Here is an 18341-nt window from a genome sequence, read left to right as displayed (position 1 = left end):
CTGCTGGGGCCTCCCCCTCCCAGCAGATGACAAAGGGGTTTCTGGTCTCCGTTCTCAAGGACCTGAGATTCTATGTGATCCTTGAAATGCTGTCACTGGAGGGGCAGTGAAGCATGACCTCATCCTCCTGGCTCAGCCCAGCAATGGCCAGAGAGCCAGAGCTGCCAGACATGGAGGCAGAGAATGGACCAGGGTCCACAGAAGGTCCAGCCATCATAATACATGAGGATTTGACTGCCCACTCATGGAGCTGTTGGTAGCAGGACACATATTGGACACTCCTGATGTGTCCTGACTCAGAGCTGGATTCAGGGTCCCTGTTTCTGCCCTGACCTGTCATGGACTCTGTCCTCAGGGCAGCTGACCTTGGCACCCAGGAATCGGTACTCAATTTTAGAAAATCATACAATATCTTGATCCCAAGTACAGGCTTCAAGGAGAAGTTTAAGAGAATGTGGAAAAATTATAGATAAATTCCTTGAGGTGGTGTCTCAGACGCCTGTTTATATCAAACAAACAAAGAAGCACTGACTTGGCCAAACTTTCAGGACTGCACCGGCAGCCCCATCACAGTGGGGATGGCAGGTTTGTGTCTCACTTCCCCCGAGGCCCAGAGCACTGTGTGAGCACCAAGCGTGGTATCAAAGGACTGGCAGTAATAATCAGCCTCGTCCTCAGCCTGAAGCCCAGTGATGGTCAGGGTGGCTGAGTTGCCAGAGTTGGAGCCGGAAAACCGGTCAGGGACCCCTGACGGTCGATCCCCATCACTGTACACGAGGAGTTTAGGGGCCTTTCCTGGGAGCTGTTGGTACCAGCTCGCACCAACAATACCGATGTTGTTCGTGCTTCCAGAGCAGGAGATGGTGACCCTCTGGCCAAGGGACCCCGACACTGAGGTCGGCTGAGTCAGCACAGACTGGGCCCAGGACCCTGCAAGGGGGAGAGACACAGAGAGGGTGATGCTCTTTTCTACAGAAAAGGGGAAAAATTAGAGCCCATGTGCCCTCCCAGGATCCCTTCCCCTTTCCCCATATCCAGTCACCTGTGCAGTAAGCAAGGAGTGTGAGGAGGAGAGGGGACCAGGCCATGTTGGAGGTCATCAGTGATTGATCCTGCCTTCTGGGGACCCACAGCTGAGCAGACCTCCTCTAATCTCTCCCTTCCCCTATTCAACCTCTGAGAGAGGGAGGGGCCATCCATGCAAATAAGACCCTAGTCCCTGTGTCTTAAGACACAAAGGGCTAGGGCTGGGAGGGGCTGCATGGGACAGGGGTGCAGAGGTCCCAGCTATGAGCCCTGACACAGGCAGTATCAGGTGGCAGGTTTTCTGCTCTGATCAACCCTTATCCCTCAGAAACATGTGAAGGGTGCTCCCTGGGTCTAGGCCTAGACACAGCATTGTACAACATAGTGACACGAGTCCATTAGGGATAACTCCTGCCTCCTCATTACACTGCCCAATGTCAAGTTCCTTAGGGCCAGGACAGATGTCCCCTTATGTGGCCTCCCATCCCCACAGGACACATTTTTCCCTATTCATGCTCCACATAGTGAGTCTGTCCACAGATCCCTGGGTTGTTCATGGGACAGGACTGAGGTGATGTCTCTTGTAGAATCACATAGATGAGGATCACGTCCAGAGCAGGGATGAGTCCACATTGACACATGGCCAGTTCTGTGCAGGAGGCTGATTTCTTTCCTCTTACCTGGTTCCTCTCTGTTTGGAGAGTCCTCTTCTCCCAGAAGTTCCCTCAGCACTGAGGACCAGGGAGCACGCTTTCCAGGCTGTGGGTAGAAGCTGTCGTGTGCATTGTAGAGGATTATACACTGGACATCCCTCAGAAATCTCTGCCAGGCCTGAGTCCCCAGCAGGGAGCACAGGGCCCAGCCCCCAGGACCAGGCTCCTTAGTGTCAATGGTCCTCAGTAAGCACTGGAGTAGGGACCACATTGCAGTCCCACCGCGCCCCCTGCTGGTTGCAGAGCACACACTCACCCTGGCCCAAAGACCTGAGTCCAGCTGGTTTCTGCAACTTACCAGGTCCCTGTCTATTCTCACATCTCTCATCTGATTTCTAGAGACGGCGATTCCAGTATATTGTACCTGATTCTTTTGTATCTCACACTCGAGTGGTGTTTCAATCTCAGGAGTTTCAGGAATGTACATCAATGGCAACTATTTTCACCCCAGAGAAGACCCTACACACTTTGAACCACTTCATTGGTCTGTGATTTTGGATAAACGTTCATTGTTAGTTTTCCATCAGTTTTGCTTCCAGATAAGAGTTTTTACCTACTGTGCCATAAATTGCCTTGTGTTGCACTACTTCAAGTTGTCATAAGAGAAAGATTGCCTGGGACGCCTGGGTAGCTCAGCAGTTGAGCGTCTGTGTTTGGCTTGGGGGTGATCCTGGGGTCCTGGGATCGAGTCCAACATGGGCCTCCCCACAGAGAGCCTGCTTCTCTCTCTCCCTATGTCTCTGTCTCTCTCACTGTGTCTCTCATGAATAAAGAAATAAAATCTTAAAGAAAGACTGCTCTAATCGCTACCATGACAGAAGCATGATGTATGTCATTTTGCAGATTCTACGTTTACAGCACGCCACACTGTCAAAAAATAGAAAGAAATAGGGATCCCTGGGTGGCGCAGCGGTTTGGCGCCTGCCTTTGGCCCAGGGCGCGATCCTGGAGACCCGGGATCGAATCCCACGTCGGGCTCCCGGTGCATGGAGCCTGCTTCTCCCTCTGCCTGTGTCTCTGCCTCTCTCTCTCTCTCTGACTATCATAAATAAATAAAAAAAAATTTAAAAAAAAAAAATAGAAAGAAATAGAGGAACCAATTCTTAGACATTTATATCTGGGCTTCTATCTTTGCCTCCCCCATGTGAAGAAACTTCTTTTCTGTCAACACTGAACTCCTGCACCAACATTATTCAATAGATTTGCCACCATGGGAGCTTTCCAAGTAATTTTGGATGAGGAGGTAAATATTAGAATTTTTTGATCCTATGGTGTGTTTTTACCAAGTTCATGCTTATGTAAGCAAATGACAATTTTCCTGGTACCTGGTTTGGTGAATTGTCAGCAGATGGTCATACACCTGACCTGTATGTTGTAGTTCATTTGCTCAAGGACATTGTCTTCAGTGCTCAGAATATGCTCTATGATCCAGCCACTCCCTCTGGTTTCTTCAATCAGCAGCTGGAGGCTAATCATGTCCTTTCTTCTTCCCTGCAGGAACCCATTTAATCCAGTCCATGGGACTGTCACCTTCACCAAGAATGAAGTCTGTGTTCTTCTCTTGTTCTGTCCTAATATCAAGTGCTTAGTTCCCAACTCTTATTTGATCAATTCAGCCCTCCAAATATGAAATGTTCCACAAGCAGAAGTCATTGTCTTTGCCTTAGATCTATTCCTCTTTTTTTTTTTAAATTGAAGTTCGATTTGCCAACATATGGTATAACACTCAGTGCTCATCCCATCAAGTGATCTATTCCTCTTCATGGGAATCCTATTCCGGTGAATTCACACATTCATTCAAGAACCTGGTGTTGACTCTTGGGGGTTTACCCCAAAGATTCAGGTGCAATGAAACGCCAGGACACCTGCATCCCGATGTTTATAGCAGCAATGTCTACAATAGCCAAACTGTGGATGGAGCCTCGGTGTCCATCGAAAGATGAATAGATAAAGAAGATGTGGTTTATGTATAAAAAGTAATATTACTCAGCCATTAGAAATGACAAATACCCACCATTTGCTTCAACGTGGATTGAACTGAAAGGTATTATGCTGAGTGAATTAAGTCAATTGGAGAAGGACAAACATTGTATGTTCTCATTTATTTGGGGAATATAAATAATAGTGAAAGGGAATATAAGTGAAAGGAGAAGAAATGTGTGGGAAATATCAGAAAGGGAGACAGAACATAAAGACTCCTAACTCTGGGAAAAGAACTAGGGGTGGTGGAAGGGGAGGAGGGTGAGGGTGGGGGTGAATGGTTGATGGGCACTGAGGGGGGCACTTGACGGGATGAGCACTGGGTGTTATTCTGTATGTTGGCAAATTGAACACCAATCAAAAATAAATTTATTATTAAAAAATAGAGACTTGTTGAATTCGTCCTTGGTGTCAGGCTAGGTTTTGAGCTTCGTGGATACAGTAATAACACATATACACAAAAGGAAAAAAAATCAAATGTGGGACACACAGCAAAGACAGTCACAGAGAAACATCTCCACGTAGGTGGTATTACCCGACCAGTGATCATCCTGAGTATCTGGAGCCCACTGACTGCTTAGAACCCCTCTCCTCCTACAGAACATCAACAATGACCTCCTCCATGCTCTCTCTGCAGCTTACCCTTTGCCTTCACATGTCCCTGCTCCATTCCAGGTGCCTGAGTGAAGATGTCCAGCCCTGCTCACCTGGTGTGGGTTTCCAACGCTCTAGGGGGCTTCGCAGGTATGAGCAGAAATGTGCCCCTGTCCTCAAGGGAACAGAGACAGGAGAAAGAGGAAGGCTACTCCAGATCAGCAGATAACTAATAAGCAAAGGAGGACTGCATACAAGGCTTGTGTTGGTCAGCAGCAAGACAAATAGATCCTCACACACATCCACTAAGTCTTATGTTTATGAAGATACTTTTACTATGTTGAGGCCTGTGTACAGCATATAAACACCACATCACTATTTCAAGGATACATTCTTGGAGCACACTCTGGGAGCAGCTAAGTCAAGCAGAACCCACCATCCACAGACAAGGACAGAGTTGAATTACCTCAGAGTGCCTGAGTCCAGCTTCTGAATCAGTCTGTGATTACAACTTTTTACAATATTCCCCAGCAACTGGCAATGCAGTGTTCGTCCTGTGTCCTGTCTACCAATTTCTCATTTTATTTTTAATTTATTTATTAAAGATGTTATTTATTTATTCATGAGACACACACACACACACACACACACACACACACACACACACACAGAGGCAGAAACACAGGTAGAGGGAGAAGCAGGCTCCATGCAGGGAGCCTGATGCAGGACTTGATCCCAGGAATCCATGATCTCGCCCTGGGCCAAAGGCAGGCGCTAAACTGCTGAGCCACCCAGGGATCCCCAATTTTCTCATTTTTAATCTGTATTTAGGAATGTGTAATTAGGGGGTGCCTGGGTGACTCAGTTGGTTAATCATCTTTCAGCTCAAGTCATGATCCTGATGTACTGGGATGGAATCCTGTGTTTGGCTCCCCACTGAGCAAGGATTCTGCTATGCCACCTCCTTTCTCTTCATCTCTCTCACAAATAAATAAACAATAACTTAAAAGGAAATAATTTCTTATTAGGGCTCCAGTTAAGAGGCAGGTGATAAACTGCTGGAAGCAATGGTACAGGGGTAAGGCCTGGAAGAGGCTGGTTCTTGGGAGACAGTGACCACTCTTCTCACTTGGCCTGTGACTACATGGAGGAGGGAGACAGGATTCCGTCCATGGTGGAGACACAGCTCTTGGGCCTTCAGGCCCCACCCGAGCCTTGGATCCCAGGTCTTATACCCTCCGCACAGTGTTGAGATGGACTGGCACCTTCCTACCCATCTGCTTCCTCCAAGGTTGGTATTTAACAAGAATGGAGGTGCAAACTGAGAAGTCAGTTCTCTCAGATTCGCGGCCTGTGCTTCTCCCTCATCGCTGCACCCAGACTTTATCTCTCACACGCAGACATGGCCTCCCCAGGTGCCTGCACCAAAGCCTGTTTATGGAGCTCACTTGCAAGTGCTTGAAAGTCCTCAGGCCCCACTTCTGATTTCTCAGGTGTCTCCCCAGGACTCCTGCCCCTCTGTGTTCCACCACAGAATGAAGCCCCTGAATCCACTACCCTGGAGTCTGCCCAACACCCTGTCCCAGATCTCATCTTGCATGGAAGAGTCCTTCAGCTCAGACTCAACAGACACTTACGATGCGCCTCCCTTGGTCCAGTCCCCATCCTTAGCTCTGGGGCGAGAAGGGAAACAGAAGACCCAGTTCTGCCCCATGAAGGCTCAGTTCTTCCAAGGACTCACTCCATACAACTAGCTCTTCATGTGGAGAATTGCCCTCCTCAAGGAGAGGAGACATTTCTGGTCACAGAGGAGACCCCCTTCTCTGTGCCTCTCCAGACAGGCCCTGATGTGGAACCCCACAGGTGACAGGTGTGACCGTGGACACCCTGCAGGCAGGGCAGTGGTTTCTACTCACTGTCCCTGTGCTCCAGCCAGGGCAGCAGACATAACTGATCACAGATGTCATCAGATCACACACCTGACAGATCTGAGCAGGATCCTGACCCTCACAGGCCTGTGGGGACATAGCCAGCATCCCTCAGGACCTTGAGCCTCCCAAACCCATACTGCCTCCTGATGGCAGGAATGTGTCCACTCTACCTGGAAGGGCTCCTGCCTTGAAGCCAGAGCCCAGGGCTGCTTTCTGTAGACATTCCTGCCCTCTTCAGAGCTGCTAGTCTCAGTTTCCAATGCGGGGAGTCCCGTGGATTTGGTTTGGAAACATGCCAGTCAGGAAAGGCAGCTGTGGTAAGTGAGGGGACATTGTGTACAGACCCAAGATTCAGAGGGAAGGGAAAACATATGAATTCCGCTAAAATATCATTGTCACTGTGGGTGGCACCATTCTTACTAAAGAAGACTCACTGTCCGGGCTTATGCTTGAAAATAAAAAAATTGCAGAAGGATAAATGTAGTGGTCTGACGGGCCTGCCATAAGAAGATGACTGTCCACACGTTCAACCCCTTTTCCTCCGTAGACCCCAGGGATGGCAGATGTCTGCCTTCTCTTGGAAGATTTGCATCTTTTAAAATGTGGTTAAACTGTGATCCTACAATGAACATATCATGTTTTATACGTGGGCCCCTTCCTGGGTAACATCTTAGTCGGTCCCGGCTTTGGGTGATTAGATACAAACTTGGAATTAATATCCACATGTGGATTTCTAGGCACTTGCAGTTTTTAATGATTGTGAATGAATCTGCTGTAATTATTCACATGGAGGTTTCCCTGTGGCAAATGTTTTGGATGTATTTATTTAATTTTACACTGGCATCTATTTAGAAAACACCCAAGATTAGAAACTGGTCAGTGCCAGTTATACTCATGTAGATAATAATATCAGATTAAAATAAGGGCTGACTTAGTCTTCAAGCACTTCATGGGTACAGTTGAGGTCCCATGATATTTTCAAGTGCAAAATAATTTCTTTCATTTAATTCAAATCACAAAGAAAAAAATGAATATAAATCAGCATAGACGTAAGTGTTCCCCAGCTGATAAAGACAAGAAATTTTTGTTTTCATGAAGCCTCTTTGTCTACAAATGGGCTGCTCTGAGTAGCTTTGAGGACAGAAGGGATAGGAGGAGCCTCTTTTGCCTGTGGTTCCCCTGGATGGACCTTGGTCCATGGCGTCAGCAGCAGGAGCATAAGAAACAGAAATACAAAAAATAGGCATTCCCCTGAAGACTAATGGGAGGATAGCATAGCGTTGAAACTTGAACAAATAGGTAAATGACCAAGAATAGGAACCCCAGATTCCTCAGATGTCAGGTGAGAGATGAACACAGTGGGCTTACCACTCCCTTGTCTCTGAATTGAGGTCAAAGAGATTCTGTGTCCCAACCAGATGGGAGCCATAGCCCTTCTGTGTCTTCTGAGACCCCTTGTCTAGGAAGGGGCTGCTATGAGTTCTGGGGGAAGGGAGGGAAGGAGGAGCCCTCATTCCCACATGGTGTCCTTGGAAAGACATGGGCCGATGGTGGCAGTAGCAAGAGCCTCAGAAACAGAAGCCACAGGCTGAACCTCACCAATACCTGGAGACCCATTCTGCCAGATGAGAAAAGTGTTCTGATCTCAGTTATGACAAGCCAGGGGATCTGCATGAACCCTGAGATGCTGTCACAGGAGCTTTAAGGGGGGGCCCCTTCATCCTCTGTCCTCAGCCCACAGATGGCCAGAGAGCCAGAGTTGCTGTTGACCAGGTGCTCCAAGGGTCTAACTATCATAGTAGATGGGAATTTGGGGGCGTATTCATGGGAGCTTTTGGTCTCAGGACACATATTGGACATTCCTGACGTGTCTTGACTCAGATGCAGTTGAATTCTGTGCCCCTGGTTCTTCCTTTACATCGTGGACTCTGTCTACTGTCTAGACAGTCCCTGGCACTAGGAATTTCAATTCATTTTTATAAAATTCCCCATATGTTGCTGCCAAGGACAGGGTTGGTAATAGATTTTAAGCCAATGGGGACAGAACTGTATGCAAAATTCTCTGCAGTGAGCCTCAGTTCTGGATTTCAGCCAAAGAGAAAGGAAACAGCTGACTTGGCCAGGAAGTCTGGGCAGCATAGGGATCCCCACTGCTCTGGGAATAGCAGGTTTTCCTCTAACAGCCCCACAGGCCTGGATCACTGGAGAAGCACTAGTAATCAGCCTATTTTTCAGTCTGGAGCCCATAGGTGGTCAAGGAGCCAGTGATGCCAAAACCAGAGCCAGAAAATTGATTGGGGACCCGAGGATCAATTGCTATTGCCATAGATGAGAAGTCTGGGGTCTGTCCTTTTGAGCTGCTTGTACCATTTCACACCATAATCACCAATACTGGGACTCTTCCAAGGCAGGAGAAGGTGACCCTCTGGCCAGGGCCCCAAGCACTAATGGCGGCTGAGTCAGTACAGACTGGGCCCATGACCCTGCAAGGACGAGAGACATAGACAGGTTGTGCAGTCCTGGTGAGCAGACCTCGGGGTGGGTGTGGTCGTGTAGGGGGGCAGGAACCTGAGTCCGGTTCCTGGGTCCCCTCCTCCAGTGCAAGATGGGGGACAGGAGTCCTGCAGACCTGATCCCTCAAACCAGGCTGACTCCCGGGGATTTCCTTGCAGCGTCCCAGGAGCATGTGGCGTAGTGAGTCCTCCTGTCTGCTGCGAGTCCTCAGGGGTGAGTCGTGTGTTCAATGAGGTGAGACCTGCCCCTCTTCATGTCCTGCAAGGGAATTTTCAGGGAGGATTGAGGACAGTGAGTGTGTGTTGGGAGGGATGTTTGCAGACTTTCAGACCCCAGGGAGAGGAGGAGTCACAGAGGAGCACAAGCTGAATGTCCAAGGTCAGGCTGCAGTGCCTGGACATCAGGTGTCATGAAGAAGTGGGGATGGAGATGAACCCCAAACTTTGCACCCACCTGCACACCCCCAGATCCCCAGCCACAGGGAGGCAGAGCTGGGGGTCTCTCTCATCCCTTCATCCCCCAGGGGAGGAGCACTGCATTCTGGTCACAGCTCCCCACTCCCACACAGGGTCACACCTCCTTGGATCAGTGGATGGGATGATGTCACCCTGTGCCCCATCACAGCCCCCAGAAACCTAGATGACATTCTCTGCCTGCACGAAGGTGCTGTCACTCTGGGGTACAGTTTGCTGAGCTGTGACAGCACAGCAGTGTGGTGTGGCTGCTGTCACAGTGCTGTAGAGGAGAGTGACATTATCATGAATACAGTCACCTCACACACTCACCCTCCTCCTTCCTCCACCTGCTGTCAATCCCTGGCCTCCTTACCACCTCCAGATTCCTGTCTCTTCCAAAATACAATGAATTCCAGTGATGTGGAATGTAGCCTGTGGTATGTTCTTCTTCCCTATGAAATGTGCCATTAGGGGATCCCCAGGTGGTTCAGCGGTTTAGCACCTGCCTTCGGCCCAGGGCGTGATCCTGGACTCCTGGGATCGAGTCCCTTGTTGAGCTCCCTGCACAGAGCCTGCTTCTCCCTCTGCCTGTGTCTCTGCCTCTCTCTCTCTCTCTCGCTCTCTCTCATGAATAAAAAAATAAAATAAAGAAATGTGTAGTTAATACTCATGCATATTTTTGAACTTCAAAACTTATTTTCTTTAAATGTTGATTAATATCACTCTTTATGACTATTCATAATGTTGGAGGACGTTTTTCTTAACTCAAGTCTGATAATTTTAAAAAGCTGGTATAAAAATTAGTGTGTAGATTTTTATTCCTTTCACCTGAGGTAATATGAAAAAAGTTTCCATAAACAAGCACATCGGGATTTTTCTATACAAAGATTTTTTTTTACTTTATATAATTTTGAGTATGGCATTGATTTATGTGTTCAATACAACATCAAATAATGAGAACTAGTCATTTGGTTGAAGCTAAGGGAACAATGATCCCAGCTGCACAGAGCGCTGACATGTGCAACAGCAGAGCAGGGACGGGGCTGAAGGACCATGACAGCTTCATGACTTATGAGAGTTTCATTTACTGAAAAATCAGAAGATGATAAGTGAATGTTCACTAGTCTAGAAGAAACTGTCCCAGCTCATGAGCACAAAATTTTCGGTATTTTTAAAGACTCGTTGTGTACAAATGGGGCTAATCTGAGTGACTCTGAGGTGAGAGACGATGAAGGAGTCTCCATTCCCAGGAGGCACCCCAAGATGCAACTGGACCTGGAGCATCAACTGAAGAATCAGCAGAAACCCAGGGGGAGCCTAAGCAGGCAGCTGCTGGGGCGCTCACTCACTTTGTAGATGGGTAAGTAGGTTTATGTCTCACTTCCCCATAGGCCTGGAGCACCGTGGGAGCTTTGAGACTGCTGTCATAGGATGAGCAGTAATAATCAGCCTCGTCCTCAGCTTGAAGTCCAGCAATGGTCAGGTGGCTGTGCTGCCTGATTTGGAGCCAGAGAATCGATCAGGAACCCCAGAGGGTCGAGTATTGGTATTATAGATGATGGTTCTGGGGCCTGTTCCTGGGAGCTGCTGGTACAAGCCCACATAGCTGCTATAACCAAAATTGGAGCTGCTTCCAGTGCAGGAGATGGTGACCCTCTGGCCCAAGGCCCCAGACACGGAGGCCGGTTGAGTCAGCACAGACTGGGCCCAGGACCCTGAAAGGGGGAGAGACACAGAGAGGGTGATGCTGGGGTCTAGAGACAAGAGAAGGATGCAGGATGGCACACATCCTCCCAGGCCCCCTTCACGGTCTCCACATCCATTCACCTGTGAAGTGAGCGAGGAGGGTGAGGAGGAGAGGAGACCAGGCCATGGTGGAGGTCTTCACTGATCCTGCCTTCTGTGGTCCCACAGCTGAGCAGAGCCTCCCCTCATCTCTCCCTTCCCCTCTTCATCCTCTGGGAGAGGGAGGTGCTCTCCCGTGCAAATAAGTCCCCAGTTGTCTGGTCCCTCAGTGGCCCTGGGTCAAGTCCCTCTGCCTGGGGATGTGAAGGATGTGGGCAGGGGAGGGGAGGGGCTGTGTTAGGGGCTGTGTTAGAAACCTGAGTTAGGGAGGTCCCAGGTGTGAGCCCTCAGCAGAGGACACAGGCAGTGCCTGGTGGCAGGTCCCAGCTATAATTATCCTTGACTCTTCAGAAATGGACCCCATCACCCCCTGGTGTCTAATCCCAGATACACTATTGTGTGACTTGGTGATCAGAGCCCATCTAAAACAAAGTGTGCCTCCCCACTGCTCTGTCCACTGCTTTAGGGCCAGGACAGGAGTCCCCTTATGTAACCTCCCATTTCCAGAGGAAAAAATTTCTGCTTCATTTAGATTTCTCATGGATATGTGTCCATAGCTTCTTGGGTGTTTTTCCCTCAGAACTGAGGTGGTATCTCTATACAAACTCTTCTTGGATCAGGATCAAGTCCAGAGCATTGACGGGTCCCTATGCACATTTGGAACCTTCTGTGCAAGATGCTGTGTTCTCTCCTGTTATGTGACTCCTCCCTGAGTTCTAGAGGATTCCTTCCTCGGAGGTTTGTACATCAATGAAGAGACAGGGAGAAATCTGGCCACGTTTTGGGTAGAAGCTCTTGAATTCATTCCTAGTAGATAATATACTGAGAATCTTCGTCACCTGTCCCTACTTACACTTGGTTGTCACAATAGTTTCCCACACACTGTTGGCAGGGATTCCCTCCTAGGGACTCTCTTCCCAGCACATGGTCACAAGACTGCAGGAGCCCAGCCTCATGAGGTTGCGAGTGTCGCTGACATCAGAGCAGAGGGATAAAGATGCTGGAAGTTCTTGTAAGACAGGAGTGACTGCTGAAGTTGCTCTGACAGAGACCAAGGGACAGAGTGATGTGTGAGTCACCAGTTAGTCAACTGTGCATTTAAAATGGATGTGGCCTTTTTACACAATGTTCCTCACAGTAAGATTTATTTAAACTCAGTGACAAAGTCATTGTGAGGCTGCAGGTGGAAACACTATACACCTGTCCCAGATCTGTGCTTAGTGAGAGGGAATATGGATAGAAACTCTGGCCAAGAAATTGGATGCAAAAACAACTGTAAAAGACGGCCTTCTGTTCTTGGTTGAAAGGGAGTCAACAGACTTTTTATGAAATCGACTTTCTATTTTTGGTCGTAGGTTTAGTATTATGAGTTTTATTCTATAATCAGGAAAGTCCAAAGTGATGGCTAAGGAAGCTCAAGGAGAGCCTATGCCTACAAAGTTCAGAGCCATGTCAGCCATCGAATCACCAAAGACACACAGAGCTTCCAGGGCAGAGCAATCTGAGGTCAGACTTGACTCTGGGGTGGACACAGCTGTAGTCCCTCTGCCTGGTACCCAGCATGTTCAGGACAGATTTCTTGGTCATTCAGCCACCCGTGACTACAAGAAGGGAATTCTAATACCCAAGGGCAGCTGCACCCAAAGTTTCTGTCAAAGGTCCCACATGTGAGTGGTGGACACATGGAGATGAGACCATGTGGTCCAGAACTGGGAAAGAAGTTTTCTCCATAGAAGTCCAGCCTCTTTGAAGGTGTCAGGGGAGTGACTCAGTGTGTGAGAGTCCAGTCCTGTGAGTACTGGGAGTGTGTGTTCCACGTCACCATGGACTCTGAGAACCGTGGGAATAGTACTGATGCTGGGCTCCCAGAATCAATGTACTGATTGCCTCAGGTGCTGCCTGGAGCCCAGGGATGATCAGGGGATGATCTGCCCATAGGGACAGAGATGCCTTTGGGATTCCTGAGAATCAGCCTTGTCCCAGGAGATCAGGTGTTCAGGGCATGTCCTGGCTGCCCCGCTGACAGGAACCCAGTTATACAGGATGTTGCTGGTGTTTCCTGGTGACTGGGAATCTGCATTCCAGAGATTGTGACCTTGAGAATGGTGGGTGAGCACAGGCTTAGTCTGAACTCTGGAAGCACAGAGAAATTGAGAAACTGCAGAGCCAAGGATATTGTACAGAGAAGAGAGAGAGGAGGACACTTTGCCCCCTTTTCTACTTGTGACTTCTGATGGATGGTTCTCCCTGGAGCTGATCCTAGAAATAAAAAGCATGTGTCTGAAAGATCATTTCCTGGAGGGGAATTTGTTTCTGGTGGTGACGAATAATTTGAGAGGAGACCTTACAACAATCTGAAGTCCAGGTTTTGTTGGGTGATATAAATCTGTCCGTTTATCTCATCTGTCTCGATCCAGTGTATCCCATAAGAAGGACTTAGAGCAAAATCCTAGAAACGGAGACTTTGTTATTTGACCCAGTGGATCTCCAGATGGTTTTATATTGTCGCCCAAGGTATCTGGAAATTACCTATGCAGTGAGGGAGGGATGTGAGGAACAGGGCAGAGACACACAGACCTGGATCCTGAGCCTCACTTCCAAGCCTGGGCCTACCAACCCATTCTCTGTGCTCTCCTGATACTCACATTTTGGGGGAGGTTTCTCATGCAAACTTTCCTCTTTCCTAAGGTTATACAAGCTCCTCCTTTGACTTTAGTTAGGGCTCCAGCTTAGCATAAGAGAATATAGGAGTCGGGGGTAGGGCTTCACCCAGAAGTGACACAGGAGCACCTGCAAAATGCCCAGAGACAGACACTCCCAGGGGATGTACAAGGGAGCACCACTGCTCTCTGATGGCTGCAAGAGACATGTGGACCTTGGGCTGATCTGGTGTCCAGGGGTCCTTTCCCCCATTCCTCCATGCTCACTGATCTAGTCTCTTCAGATTGGCTTCTTTTACTTAGAAATATACATGGAAATCTCCCCAATGTCTTCCTCTGCCCTGAAAATTTATGTCTTTGAATTGTTGAATAACATTCCATGTATGGACATACTAGAATATCTTTACCCATTCACCATTTGCAGGACATATTTGTTGGCTTGGCAATCATCAATAAAATAGGAATAAATATTTAGGGACATATTTTGGGTGAACACAAGTAATTCATTTATAGAATTACCTAAGAGCATGGATTTTGTATTATATCTCTAAGATTTTGTTTAGCTCTGCAAGAAACTGCCCAGGCATGTTCCAAAGTGGCTGGGGCATTTGGTATCCACCCCCAGCAGTGAAGGAGAGTTCCTGCTGCCCCACATCCTGGGCACCATCTGATGTTGATGTGGTATTGAAATTTCGTCATGCTTATGGGAGTCTGGTGCTACCTCACTGCTTCAGTGTGTAATCCTCCAGTGAAACATCATGTGGGAAATCTTTACACATGTGCAGTAGTTCTCTGTGTACATTTTTGTAAGGGGTCTTTTCGCATCTGCTCACTGGGAAAACATGACCCAGCACCCATGAATTCTGGAGCTTGCAAAGCTCCAATATGAAAAGAAAGAGAGAAAATCAATATTACCAAGATTCCAGGACACAGGGAATTCTACTAAATTCTTAGGAATGCACCAGGGGATAGGCAGAGCCTGGGCAGAGGCCACATGATTCTTCTGCGTCACACAACTGGCCTTCTTCTCATTGCAGCCCAGCAACAGTGGGGTCATATCGGTTCTGAAATCCACATAACTATTTTTTCATTGGGAGATGAATATGTTCAAAAGGAGGTATTTTCATTAACATTTTACACTTAAAAAAGTCTGAACTATCAATCATTCTCTTTCTTGCAAGATACAAAGCATTTGTAGCCCGATTCTGAGCCTCTGTTGGTCACAGGCAGGGACAGGGGAGTGATGGAATAAGACGTGGAGGATAGACGTTAACACACGTCCCCAGGAAACAGAAGTTCTCTGTGTGATAATGGTAGTATGCTGCTCAACAGCAATGATGACCAATCTCTCCTCAGGCGGCAGCCCAAGGTGGTCGAAGGTGTTTTTGTCAACACACCCATACCTGGAAAATCAGACTTGCACCCCTGGCTGATCATTCAATGCTGTTCTGGGTCACAATGTAGGATCTCTGCCTGGGAGCTGTGGTACCAATGCCAGGGTAACCCCTGTGTTTCTACTGTTCTTGTGCAAGAGAAGGGGACCTTGGATATCGGCTCATCAAGAGGTTCCCTAGGGGAGGAACACATGTACACATGGGAGCGTTCTTACTCTTGACGTCCACAGCCCTCACATCCCTGGATTATGGAAAAGCTACAATGGGACTAAGGAAAGAGGGAGACAGAGTCAGTACATTTGGGCTAAGGACACCCACTCACAAGAGTCTCCATTAACCTGTTGGCAGCTATAGCAGATGCTCATTCACACACCCACATCACCCAAATTCACTGATGCACGCTGAGCATTTTCCCAGTAATGGTGCAACATCCCCCAAATCTCATATTCCATAAAACGGTTCATGGTCCCAAATTCCCTCTTTGACTGAACCCTTCTCTTCAATTGCACAATGGAAGCCTCAGGTGCTGAGCAAATGATCCCATCCAGCTCTGAGAATGGAATTTCCCAGGGCCTGTGTCCTCACACAACATCCCAGATCCTAGTGCTCAGGCCTAAGACACAGTGAACCTTGACCACTTCTGAGCACTGGAGCCTGGGAGGGAAGGGAAGGCTCTGCTCTGAGCCCTGGAGGTGCTGAATCCATGCTGGGGAGGACGGCACCCTCTGCTTAGATAGTCTAAGACCTCTGAGGGGGATAAAGTCAAAGAAAGGCTCTTTGTCCTCATTTCAGGAGAAAAACATTTACCAGCAGAGATTCCAGTTTTATGACATTTGGAAACCCAGGTAACATGAATGTTACAACATATAAGTGTTTTGTTTTATTTTTGTTTTATGTTTTTTCTAAGGACATAGAGACACTGATGAGATAATTGAGAATAAACCCATTATGAACCAGGTGGCACTTGTAAGTACGCAATATATATATACAACTTATTTTACAAGTATAAATTTTCATGAAAGAAGAATCTGAAGAGATGAAGGATTTTGTCCCATGTCCTGATTTGCCACTGTCACTGTGAGAAGCATTATTGTTTCTGATTAGACAGTGAAGGTCAGTCTAGTCCTCAGGCTGTAGCCCAGAAATGAGGGAGCCCTGCCTTTCCTGAGGCATCCTTGGATCAGGGGAAGTGGCTGCGGTCCCCAGAGCCCTGGTGCTCATCTGAGTCTGAGAAGTAGTACAGGAGGTACCGGGGAGGGCTCCGTGGCTTCTGCTGGAACCAGTGTTTGTAGTAGCTGCCAACACTGGGGCCACTGCTCTGGGTGCAGATGAGTCTGTTGTTCCAGGAGATGCAGAGAGGGAGGGCGTTGGGTCCGCAAAGGTTGGGACAGGGACCTGCAAACACAGACACTGATGGGTAATGGAGCAAAGACCAGAGAAAACTTCCCAGTAGCTGAGCCAGAGGGGCTGATGGAGCCTAGGAACTGGGACCTGGTATGTGAGGCCTGTCTGTACCTGTGCACTGAGAGAAGTACATCAGGAGACAGGAGTCCAGGACATGGTGACGGTCCCCACACCAGGTGGGCTTCTGCAGATGCCTCCTTTTACCCCCATTATTTTCTACCAGAGGGTGTCCATGCAAATGAAGTCCATCTAGTGATTTCCCAGCCCCTCCCTGAGCCCTGGTGCTGGAGCTCAGCTCACACCCCATTGTGGAGGTTGGGAGTTAGCTTCCCCCCTGGGGAGAGCCCTGGAGGAAGAACCTGCTGAGACCACATGCAGTCCCTGCTCAGGGGACTCTTCCAGGCCTGAGAGGACACAGCTGTTGAGTCCCCATCAGTGAGCAGAGGGCTCAGCACACAGACCCAGGCTTCCTTAAGTGAAGGTTCCTCCCTGAACAGTTATGTAGGGCCCACACCTACAGGTCCACAGCTTCCCCTATTGGTCACACACCCACCCCATCTGGGATCAAAGCCCTGGGACCCCAGGGGCTTTCACCAGCTCACCAGGGCCGTGTCCACACCCCCATGTCTTATCTCTAGATACCATGATTTGTATACACAGCACACGATTACTCTGGTCTCATTCTGTGAAGTGATGCTTCCTTATCTAAAGAACAACCATGTGCACAAATAGCCAATTAATGTGTCACCAGAGAAGTTATCACAAAAGGTGAAAGTTAAGGGTGTATCATGTCAAGCATCACTGATCAGAGGACAGTGGAGCTGGTTTAAAGGGCTGGTAGGTGCACAGGACACATTCATAGATCAATATTTAACAAGTATTCCGAGATATCTTTATGGAAGTTAGTGTTCAAAAGCATCTATTACTATATTTTTGAAAATTTTTAAATTTTTAATTGGAGTTCAATTTGCCAACATATAGCATAACACCCAGTTCTCATCCCGCCAAATGCCCCCCTCAGTGCCCATCACCCATTCACCCCCACCCCCTGCCCACCTCCCTTCCACTACCTCTTCTTCATTTCCCAGAGTTAGGTGTCTCTCATGTCGTGTCACCCTCACTGATATTTTCACACATTTTCTCTCCTTTCCCTTTATTCCCTTTCACTATTATTTATATTCCCCAAATGAATGAGACCATTTAATGTTTGTCCTTCTCTGATTGACTTATTTCACTCAGCACAATACCTTCCAGTTCTATCCACGTTGAAGCAAATTGTCGGTATCTGTCGTTTCTAATGGCTGAGGAATATTCCATTGTATACATAGACCACATCTTCTTTATCCATTCATCTTTCGATGGACACCGAGGCTCCTTCCACAGTTTGGCTACTGTGGACATTGCTGCTATAATCATCGGGGTGCAGTTGTCCCCGCGTTTCACTGCATCTGTATCTTTGGGGTAAATCCCCAGCAGTGCAATTGCTGGGTCGTAGGGCAGATATATTTTTAACTCTTTGAGGAATCTCCACACAGTTTTCCAGAGTGGCTGCACCAGTTCACATTCCCACCAACAGTGCAAGAGGGTTCCCATTTCTCCACATCCTCTCCAACATTTGTAGTTTCCTGTCTTGTTAATTTTCCCCATTCTCACTGGTGTGAGGTGTTATCTCATTGTGTTTTTTTATAATAAATTTATTTTTTTATTGGTGTTCAATTTGCCAACATACAGAGTAACATCCAGTGCTCATCCCGTCAAGTGTCCCCCTCAGGGCCCGTCACCCATTCCCCCCCACCCCCCACCCTCCTCCCCTTCCACCACCCCT

The sequence above is a fragment of the Canis lupus genome, chromosome 27 (genome assembly GCF_048164855.1).
Source record: "Canis lupus baileyi chromosome 27, mCanLup2.hap1, whole genome shotgun sequence".
In the NCBI taxonomy this organism is placed as follows: Eukaryota; Metazoa; Chordata; class Mammalia; order Carnivora; family Canidae; genus Canis; species Canis lupus.
This window is presented reverse-complemented; position numbering follows the sequence as displayed.